Source organism: Pteropus vampyrus, unplaced genomic scaffold, assembly GCF_000151845.1.
Source record: "Pteropus vampyrus isolate Shadow unplaced genomic scaffold, Pvam_2.0 Scaffold47, whole genome shotgun sequence".
In the NCBI taxonomy this organism is placed as follows: domain Eukaryota; kingdom Metazoa; phylum Chordata; class Mammalia; order Chiroptera; family Pteropodidae; genus Pteropus; species Pteropus vampyrus.
Genome location: NW_011888828.1, coordinates 9,147,800 through 9,158,300, shown reverse-complemented (window position 1 = coordinate 9,158,300; position 10,501 = coordinate 9,147,800). Strand labels below are relative to the sequence as shown.

The 10,501-nt window shown below is 33.4% G+C and overlaps 1 protein-coding gene across 9 annotated transcripts in view; it reads left to right on the top strand.

Moving 5' to 3' along the window:
• Window positions 1-10,501, top strand: part of XKR6 (XK related 6) — a 308,671-nt gene that overhangs the window by 112,631 nt on the left and 185,539 nt on the right. For 4 of the 9 annotated variants that reach the window (XR_002780128.1, XR_002780129.1, XR_002780130.1 and 1 more), the window contains 3 exons: window positions 2,090-2,176; window positions 6,764-6,877; window positions 8,906-9,059. The exons of 1 other annotated variant lie outside the window; for it this stretch is intronic. The gene's annotated coding sequence lies outside the window, so the exon portion shown is untranslated. Of the gene's footprint in view, window positions 1-2,070; window positions 2,177-6,763; window positions 6,878-8,905; window positions 9,060-10,501 lie in introns of those variants that run through there. 4 more of the 9 variants (XR_002780131.1, XR_895829.2, XR_002780134.1 and 1 more) reach the window with 2 other exon arrangements.

Sequence of the window (10,501 nt, the reverse complement as noted above, 5' to 3'; positions counted from 1 at the left end):
GACACTGGAAAGCAGAAGCATTCTGTTGTGTATACACATTAAACTTTAAAACGTACAAAATCTGGTCTTTAAGCCATTTGAAAATAGAGGATGAAGGAGATGAGAATGTTTTTCTTTTTTTTTTATCAACACATTTAAATTTTATAGAGTTCTTACTCTTGTTTGTAAAAGATACATAATATGGAGGATTTAGTACAAGATCAACAAAGATACATTTTTATTTGCTTTTTATAGAGAATATCTAAGCTTAATTATATGGTGGGCTGATTCTGGGCACAACTCAGATCATCCTCTAGACATAAAAGAAAAGATATATAAAGAGCTGAAATATATATAGCTCATATTGAGGAAGTATCTGTTTATTTTTTTGGAATTTTAAAATTATATTTGACAGTATATTACCTTTTAAAATAAACAAATATTACATTCCTTTCTTAGTCTGTATCAATAATTCTAATGGAACATGGGCAGAGCCCTTAAATGTTGAACTTACCAATTGACATCCTGCTCTACTTACCAGAATAAGGTGAAAATGCTCGATGTCATACTCCAAGGTACTGTGGTAAGCATGGAGAATGGCAATACGATCTTAATACTGTGTTCATGGTCTAATCAAATTATAATAGGGCATTTATTTAAAGAAATTTCATGTTTGCGTTTGTAAATATTTCATCACTATGAGAGAAAATAAAGCAAATCATAAGTTAAGGCAATTTCAAATGCACTTCTAATAGAGAATCTTATTAGGTCTGGTTGCAGTCTTGTTCTGTTATAACTAACTTTTCCTTGTTCTGTTTTCTTCCAAGCCTGATTTGTCCTTTGTGTAAATGTTGAATGCGTACTATGTACAACACATTAAGCTAAATACTGAGAGAAGTGGAAGATAAAAATCAGTGACAGCTCATGTTTTTGGCTCAGGATAGAAGTCAGTTCAGAAGCTGTGTAATCAGCTGATGAAAACTGGGAAGACTCAGTGCATTAGGAATACACAGCTGGCTTTAAGAGAATGGTAGGAGTAGAAGTCACACTTCAAAGAGCTGAGTAGTTAAGGGTGATAAATGAACACAGTCCCCATTGCACTTAGAATAAAGCCCCAAATCCTCATTGTGCCATGCGAGACTGACGGGTCTGGCTCAAGCATTTGTTCTTCTTCAGTTTCCTCTTGCCACATTGCCTTTTTTCTTATCCTCCAAGTCACCATGTTCTCTACTGTCCATAGACTTTCACATATCCAGTGCCCTGTACGTAGAATAGTATTTTTCTTATTCTTTGCCTACCCAATTCCTGTTCAGACTTCAGATCTCAGTTTAAATGTCACTTCTGTCAAGAGATCCCACCAGGCTGCTGTATAAGACTACAAGAGCTGTGTTCCTTGGCGCATCTGGCCTACAAGAGCACCCACTGAAGTTGTGCAGAATGACAGCCTGATCAAAATTAAGCCCTGCATTATGTAGTGTCATAGCCTCAGATGTTTTTACTTCATGACAGTTAACATTTTGAATCCATAAATGTATCTGATTTTTTGTGTAATGGAACCAGTGTATCCCCAGGCCCTGACACATAGTTTTCAGAAAATATTTTTGAATGAATGAACAAATTTAGATCATTTTTCAAATTTGAGAGTTCGGCAGTAAAGAAAATGGAAGAAGGACATTAGCTGAAATCAGTGATGTATTCAAGGAAATGGATAGTGGATTGGTCTCAGGATCAGTACACCTGAATGTGTCTGTAGGCAAAAGGAAAGGAAGACTCAAGAAGAAACTGAAGATGTAAATGAATGAGGGAGTAATTCATGGATTAAGGTTTCATAGGAGTTATTTGATAAAGTTAGTCGTAGAAGATCCCTGTTTAGGTAGGAGAGAGAGAAGGGTTTGGAAATAATTTATTAGTGAGGGCTCAAGTGAAATTAGGTAATATGAATTAATCTGCAGATAAATGCCACAACACTGTCAATTATAGCAGTTTAGTATCTAAAGAAAAATGCTATTGGAAAATGTTCACAATCATGTACGGACAAGTGGTGACCCACCATGACTCACAGTCAGAAGCGATGCATTGTAATCGTTAGATCAATTTGCCACTTTTGCAGGTGGGAGGCTCCTGTAAGTGCCCAAATCTAGTTATGCCAGAGTAATTATGCCTTCTCCTGCTGAATAATTGAGGAATTCTGTCTATGGTGAGTGCTGATTTGGGACAAATGAGAGAACTATAGAGTTAAGATCATTGTTAAAATGGACAAATATTATTTTTTAGCATATTTTGCTGTTTCCTACCTGAGAGACTGAGTTTCTTCAGAGATATTTTTTTGGGAGCATGGCCAGTTTCATGTATTCTGTCTGTGATAGTGTGTGTCACATAAAATGGCAAGATCATAATTTTAAAAGGACCTGGAGTTGGAGTCTAAGATCACTGAAGAAGTCCATAGCATTTGCCACTATGTCTCTAGGATTGGAGGATTTGCTGAATAATCGGTGACCAACTTTGTGGCACGTGCTGAGTTACTGGATCGCCTATTAAGTCCTTAAAAGTAAACTCAAACCTTATAACATACTCCTAATTTATAGATGTCAGGAGTGAAAGTGTACTTTTCATGCTACAATGTGGTGTGCAGATTTAAGAACATTAAAGCAGCAAGTGGTTGCCGAGTTCCAGAAGCCTAGTGCCTGGGCCACATTGACAGGTAACATCAAGGGTGACAGCCGAGCGCCTCTGGTTCTGGTCCCAAACGAATTCTCACATTCATAGGGTGGCTCGTGAAACCTGACTCAAGGCTATAAAAATTTCTTTCCATTTTGAGAAATCAATCCATAATGTTTGAAATGCTGAAATAGCAAAGCATCCCTGAAAAACATTTAAATTATATAATAATTATTCATGTTACAAAAATTACAATAGAAGTTATAAAGTGATAAGTAAAAACCCTTTCCCTCCTGTGTTTTAACAGTTTCTTGAAGAACCTTCCATAATATTCATTTCCTTTTTCTTACTCATATTTTTATACTCCTTTTTAAAAATATTATTGTTGAAACGAATGTATGTATCTATTCACAATGTCATTTATGCATGATAATATATGTAGGACAACTTTCCACAGCTATGTGAGATGTAACCTGATTTTTTAAAACCAGCTTCTTTTTGACTATATAAGATGTAACAATATTTTTAACCAACTTCCTTTTAACAGACGTTAGGATTTTTTTCCAGATTTTTTCCTTCATTTTTTTTTTTTGTATATTAATAGTACTGCTGTAGTATTGTTATAAATAGTCTCCCTGTACAAGTATTTTTGCTTGCATGTAAGAAGAAATCTGAAGGATCTAATCCTAGAACTCAATTTTCTGGGTCAAAAGCATGTGAGTTTTTTAATTTTGTTAGCTGTTGCCATTGTTCTTCAAAAATGTAGTACCAGTTTGCACCTCTCTGGTATATTTGAATGCCTGACCCCTCACACTCTTGATAATTATTGTCTGTCTATTAGCATCTCATTTTGATTTATATTTCCTAAGTTTTGAGTGAGTTTGAAGATATTTTCCAATGTTTACAGGTCATTTTTTATTTCTCAGTGAGTTGTCTGTAATCATTGCCCATTTTTCAGTGGGTTGTCTTTTTCTAAACAATTTATAAAAACTGCATATTAATATTTGCTGCAAATATTTTCCATGGCTTATCATTGAATTTTTTTTATAATTGTTTATCTTTTTGGTTTGGCTTTTGCTTTCTAAAAATAAACCATGTTCTTTTTTTTTTTTTGGCTTCTAATTTATCTTCTGCTTTAAAATTTATTTGCAAAAACTTCACCCATGTTTTCTTTAAATATTTTTATACTTTCATGATTTAACTTTAAATGTGGTGTATCTGGAATTTATTTTGGCTTAAGGAATGAAGGTAGAGATCCAGGCTTACGTTTACCAGCTCTTGTCTCAACACTTTTTTAAGCAGTGTCTCTTCTTTTGTATAATGCTTAACTTGAAATTTCTGACTCATAAATGTATTGTTGTTATAGGACCATCACCATAAAACAAGATGGAGTTGAATTGGGAAAGCTGCTTAGGATTCCCATAAAAGTTAAGAGTACAACAAAACTACAAGGGACAAACAGTTTCTGTTTTTTAAAAAAAACATAGAATTCTTATGGTTTCTGCTTAGATTAGGAGATAAGAGGTATATGTATCAGAAGGGAGATCTTAGAATCTGTAAAGTGCTAGGAGCAAAAAGTAGACTTCTAAGAAGAGACCACAATGTTCAATAATTAGGTTGCAGGTTCACCCCTAGTGTAGTGTGAGGCATAACTCTTCCTGTAAGAAATTCAGTCTAAACTAAGAAAATGATTTTTATGATATTGTATTTTACAGGTTGGTTTTTAGCTCAGCGGTTCCTTTAACTCAAGCTCTTCCTGCTTAAGAATCACTCTCGCGAGATTGTCTTTTATATTAGATGTTCTTAGACAAATAGGCATTGTTTTATGGAAATTTAATTCTGATTTGTTGAAATTTATAATAAATTTACTGGAATTCTCTGATCTTATTAAATGGGAGACCTCAATGTAACATTCCTAGGGTGACAAATGGAGTTAAGTAATTAGTTTGACTTGAGACTGAGTATGAGTTACTTGCCTTAATAAGCTATAAAGCATGTCTTCTAAGTATCAAAATCTCATACATTATCATTTAAGGCCTTGACCAAAGAGGAGGGTAGTGAAAATTGTGGAATTCAAAGAACTAGTGTCACGGTATTTGTCGTTATTACTTTCTTAGGGTTGGATGGATTAGTTCACGGAAATGATAGGACTGTAGCTTGTGTAACAAAAATATACTGTGACTCAATCAAAAATAGGGAAATGAAACTGTGGCTGTAGCATGGATGAAAGATCTGAGTTTTGGAAAAGCAAATGAAACCTCTCATCTACTTTTTAGTTTTTGCTAAAGAGTGGCAGCAAATGTGAGTTGAGAAGAGCTATGGGCTGAATGATAGGTTCTCTTTGTTGATGCAGGACCAATTTGGGATTTGTAGATGAGTGAATGTTTAAGGCTTACAGTAGAAAAAGTACATCTATCAGTTATGTATTTTCTGAAATTTATTACAACTGAAAACAACAGGGATCTGTGACATCCGTAGTAAAGGAGGTAGAATTGACTATTTACAAGTAAGACCAGCATACAGTTTTCCTTGGTTAAAATTTGAATGCATCAAAATATAAAATTTACAGAGTTATCTTATGAACATTAGTGGGAAACGAATTCTCAAAGCCTATTGATTTTGTTTTTAATCTTTTCTCTTGAGGCAAACCATAACCTAAAACCTAGATATGACCCAAAACAGTGTTCTTTTTTAGGCTAAATATTTAAACTTAAATTATAATTTATTACTATAAATAGTTCTGAGACCCATAAATTTCAGAGTCAAACCGTTTAGCTTTGTAACATTATCTAGATACTACATTTAGTTGGATTTCACATGAAAAATTATGGAAGATAAGCTAACTCGGAAATGTATTTACTCTCTATTTAAGGTGAACATAGAGCTTAAACTGAGTCACATGCCTATATTTTGATGTCTTTTGGTAATGTACCATATTCCCACAAAATTAAAGAATTTCACTGGTGTACATAGAACCAACCAGTGAAGAAAAGCAAAACATCCATCAGTAACGTTAGTATAGCCTAGAGTCATGATTTATTAATTCTGTTTAATTTAATAGTTATATATGAATGGTATAAAAATTCATAAGACATTTGTTTTTGTTACATTATAATTAGGGCCAATTTTTAAGTGTAACTTTTGAGCAAAGTTTCTGAATTTTATAGTTTCAATTGAATGAAGTACTCTTAAGTGATTTTTTTGAAGGTGTTTGGCTGATTTAACCTTACAAAATAGTCTGAGACATTTATATTTGGGGTTAAAACTACCATTGCTCTCCAAATGAAGGAGAATTGGTTTTTAGGATCATCATAGGATTTTCAAAACAGAAGCTTCACACTAAACAGACCAAATGATGACTGGAGGTCGCTTGCAGCATAAGATTTAGGTTTCTCAGTGGATTTTGTTTTAAATCCTAGTCTCATTTCATTGTTGTTTAATATATACTGCCTTCCTTCCTCTCATGGAAACATAGTAGCCCTTATTTTCCGTTTCGTCAGCATCATAGCTCAGACTTGGGACCAAGAATTTGGAAATAGAAGGCTGGGGCTTCACTTGCTGAGATTCAGAACCCCTCTTTCATAGTCAGCATTTGACTTCCAGCGCTTAGAAACATTCAGTATTTGTCGAATGAGAGAATGCCTTACTTTGATTGTAGGAACAGGTTAGTCATATACTACTAGCATTGCTGTTGGAACTAGGAATTCCAAATATAAAAATATAATTCTCTGGCTATACCATTGTTCTGGTTCAGTATTATACTTTCTTTTCTTGGCTCGTTTTGTATGCATAAAGTTGCTGTCTAACGTCATTAGCTTCATTACTAATGTTGTTATATTTAACTCTAAAAAGAATGAACATTTTATAATCTCAGAACGTGACTAAAATACTACTCTAGCTTTGTAGAACCACCTTGGAATTAAGTTGTCATTGTTAAACCCAGCAGCCGATGGGATGAGAAGAGAGCACCCTTCCATTCTAAATAGGGTTGTGATGCCCTGGATAGAAATATGTACATTTTCATCTTTCTGTGATAAAAATGGCTTCTAGTAGTTTATATTGTAGTGTCATGTTAGAGATTTCATTCCATGGTCATTTGTTCATTCACATGTATTTTTATTTTTAGCTCTAAGCGAAAGACATGAGGCCTAAGACTGACAATGAGGTTGTTTTGAGGCCATCTGATTTCTGACTAGAAGGTGTGCGATCGCCTCGTCCTGAAACCACTTCAGACACAATGGTAATGGCAAAACCTAAGAGAAAGAGAGGCCTTCATGTTTTTCCATGCCTGTTCTCCTACCCCAATTCTTTCCTTTTTTAAGTTTAAAAAAATTTTTTTAAGTTGTGAACAAAAGGTATTAAACAACATGCCGACATGTAAAACATGTCCTGACTAAACTGGTTCAAATGTTTAACAAAGGGACTAATTGTATATATACACCTGCATATTAATTAATAAACCTTGTAGAGTTGTTTAAACACACTTTTTAAAAAGTGAGCTCTACTGAGCTACTTAACAAGCAACAAAATGTTTATATGAAAACACCTGAGCCATTTGGAATTTGCAGATTGAAATCCTTTTCTTCCTTTGAAATCCAGTAGGGTTTGCTCTTTAAAAGGGGCTCTAAATTTAATAAATTTTCCAGACTAGAAAGTAAGGATTCTTGCCACAAATTTCTTTTTCTGTCATGAAGAATTTTGATGTTTTATGTATGTGTGGGTATGTTTTATTTTTAAAGTGTAAAGTGCTTGTTAAGAATGTTAGTTGTATCAGTTAACTCTGCTTTAATTATCAACTGCATCTTAGTTCAAAATATATTTAGCAGTTGAAGGTAATAGCACTTTTTTTCATTATAGTGAAACTTTTTGGGGGGAGTGGGGTAGGGACTTCTCTTTATTAAGTTTATTCCATGGACCATGTTCTGTTAAACATGTTAATGTAGCCATGCTCACAAGGCTTAATTTCCCTGGAATAGAATTTCTTATAGGTCCTTTGCCCAAGTTCAGATTTTATACTAACCTGTGTTTTAGAATAAGTAGTTTTTTATGTTATTTCATTCCTGTACTACATGTAACAGTGTTAATAGCAAAAATAATTTCACAAATTTACTTATATTTAGCCTCAATTATCTATTTGTTTAATTGATGAGATGCTAAGAAAATATAATCATCCTATTCTAGAGGATAATACACAGGGCAAATTTTAAGGAAGTGGCAACATTACTGTGTATTTTTTAAGTAAGGCTTATTTTTGTTTTCTTCTAGAGGCTCAGTTGTCTCTGTAGTTCTGTACATGACCTCATTTCTCTCCAAACAGTATTTTCTTACAAACAGTATTACAAATAGTATTTTACAAACAGTATTTTCTCAAATGTTGAGAGTGACTTAAAATTTATAAAATTTTTTTATTAGAGTATGTGGCTTTCTGCAATGACAGACTTATTCACATATGTGAATCTAGGCACTGTTTAGTTTGAGTAGAATGAATTTATATCTGTATCTCAATTTATACTTAAATAAGCCCGCCTACTCTTGTTCTAAAGAAAAACAATGTACAGTAGGTTACTTTACCATATTTCCTGATGTGTTTTATTCTTCTGGAAATGTGAACTCTGAACTCTTAATTTTCTATGGAAAAATTAATGAAATAGGCTGGTGTAAATAGCATGATTCTTAAGCCTATTGTAGAAGAATTCTTCATATAGTTCACTTTTGTGTATTAATGTTTTAATGAGAAACGATTATTTGTTGTTTTTATTTTTTAAAAATTCTTATTACTTACATTTATCCCAACAAAATTGGTTTTTCTTTTACAAATAATAGATTGACCCTTTTTGAGGTTGGGACTTTGAAGGACATCTTTCTTATTTCAGATGCTTAAAGTTAATGATTTTAACCACTATCAATTGGCTAAAAACATAGTTTTTAGAGGTATGAGTTATACAAGAACAAAATCAGTTATTTATGCACCTTAATGAATGTCTATCACCATAATGGTAGTTTTTAAAATAAAGACAAAGGTACTGTTACTTCAATTTAAAGCCTGAAATTGTAAGTGTAAAGATATTTTGACCCAGTAAGTATTAAATAGGTGATATGTATGAGTATAGTTTAATATTTATTTTCTTATAAACTGCCTTGTTTTTAAGCAAAACTTTAGTATTATACTTAAGAACTTATAACTGTAAGCCAAGAAAAAAAAAACATTAACTTTAGAAAGTCTTTTGCTTTTGACATTGTTTAATTTTTTTTCCTTTTTGTTTTTTAGGTTTGCAATTTTTTTTGGTGATGGCATGTTCAGAATCTTGGATCCCTAAGTTGAATATGTTGGAAATATTTAGGAACCCTGGAAATTGTTGTTTTTGCATATATAATGACTCAGTAGGTAAATCAGTAGATATAATAAAAAGTATATAAAAGAATAGGTTTATAAGTCTGTATTTCTAAGTTGGCATGCATGTCTCAAATTCTCGGCTGTCAGTATTAATGTCATACCCCAGAGACAGTTATCTTTTGAAGATCTGAGAATTTTTATGGGCCTCATATTTTCCCAGACAGTTGATATAATCCTCCCATGTCGATTTGGTCAGCTTCTTTTTTTTCTACCTACTTTGCTAGTGTAGCTTACTTAGAGCAGAGATAATTACTTATGAGGAAGAGGGAAGAGAAAAAAATCATCAAGTGGAAATCCTAAAGGTAGTAATTATAAAATTTCAACCTGGAAGTGGCCTCAGAATGGTCTGTGTTTAGAATATGCAAATTATACCCAAATTATACCCAAATTGCTTATGGCAATTGCTGTCAATTTTTGAAATAGATACTGTTACGCAGCAGAAGTGCTAATGAGGAGGGAAGAGAGCAGTTCATTTTCACCTCCCTCTCTTCCCTATTGTTGAGTGAATGAATTCCTGGATAGTAAAATGGCCAAAGGGCAGATAGTGTGAATGAAGAGGAGAAGGAACAAAACTTTAAGCCCAAAGATTATTTCCCCTTAAAAAAATTGAAAGTTGGCTGCATTCCATGTACCTCAACACACTTTTAAAACTAGGCTGCTTTCATGTAGACCCAGAACTTGAACTTGGGCATTCTTAGCCATAGGAATGGATGGAGACCTGTATCTCATGTGATACCATACAGTCTGTGGGTGACCGGAGTGCCATTGTCCATGGTTTTCTTTTTCTCTGCCCTATTCTTACTGGAATTAAGAGATGTGAGGAACAATCTGGGGCAGATAGTTATTTTAATGGTCAAATGTGACTGCCTCTTCACTCTTTTGACCACAACTGGGGAAAGATTGATTTTTATGACCATAACCAGAGCAAGTTGAAAAAGGATCAGAAGGAAAGGATGAGGAGAATTCAAGGAACTATAGAGACCGAGTGGTAGGTAGCTCAACAGAGTAGAAGGTTAGTTAGTTTTATTGCAGTTAGTTTATCATTGGTAGATTATCCAGTAATATAGAAATAGCTGTATAAAAGAATTTTTTTTAAAAAATAACATTTCTGTTAAAAGGCTTTTAGAAACTAAATCAGCTACACCATAACTATCACCCGTCCCCTTTGCTTTGCTTTCCTTTAAAGGGAATTGGCTGACAGATATTTAATAGATGGCACAATGAAAATGTTAGATTTTTTAAAATCAAGTTATATTTTTATTTTAAATGTATATTGCCTGTTTAGCTGCTTTTCCCTATTACAACTGGCTTTTTAAAAACTTTCCTTCTGTGATACTTTTGTCAATAGAGGCATTTCCTCTTAGCCAATTCTAGCCACAGTATTGACTGGGCCTGAGCATTTGATATGCCCAGAAGGAATTAGACAGGCAGGAAAAAACTTGGTCCCTCCTAGAATTAATATTTTAAAGA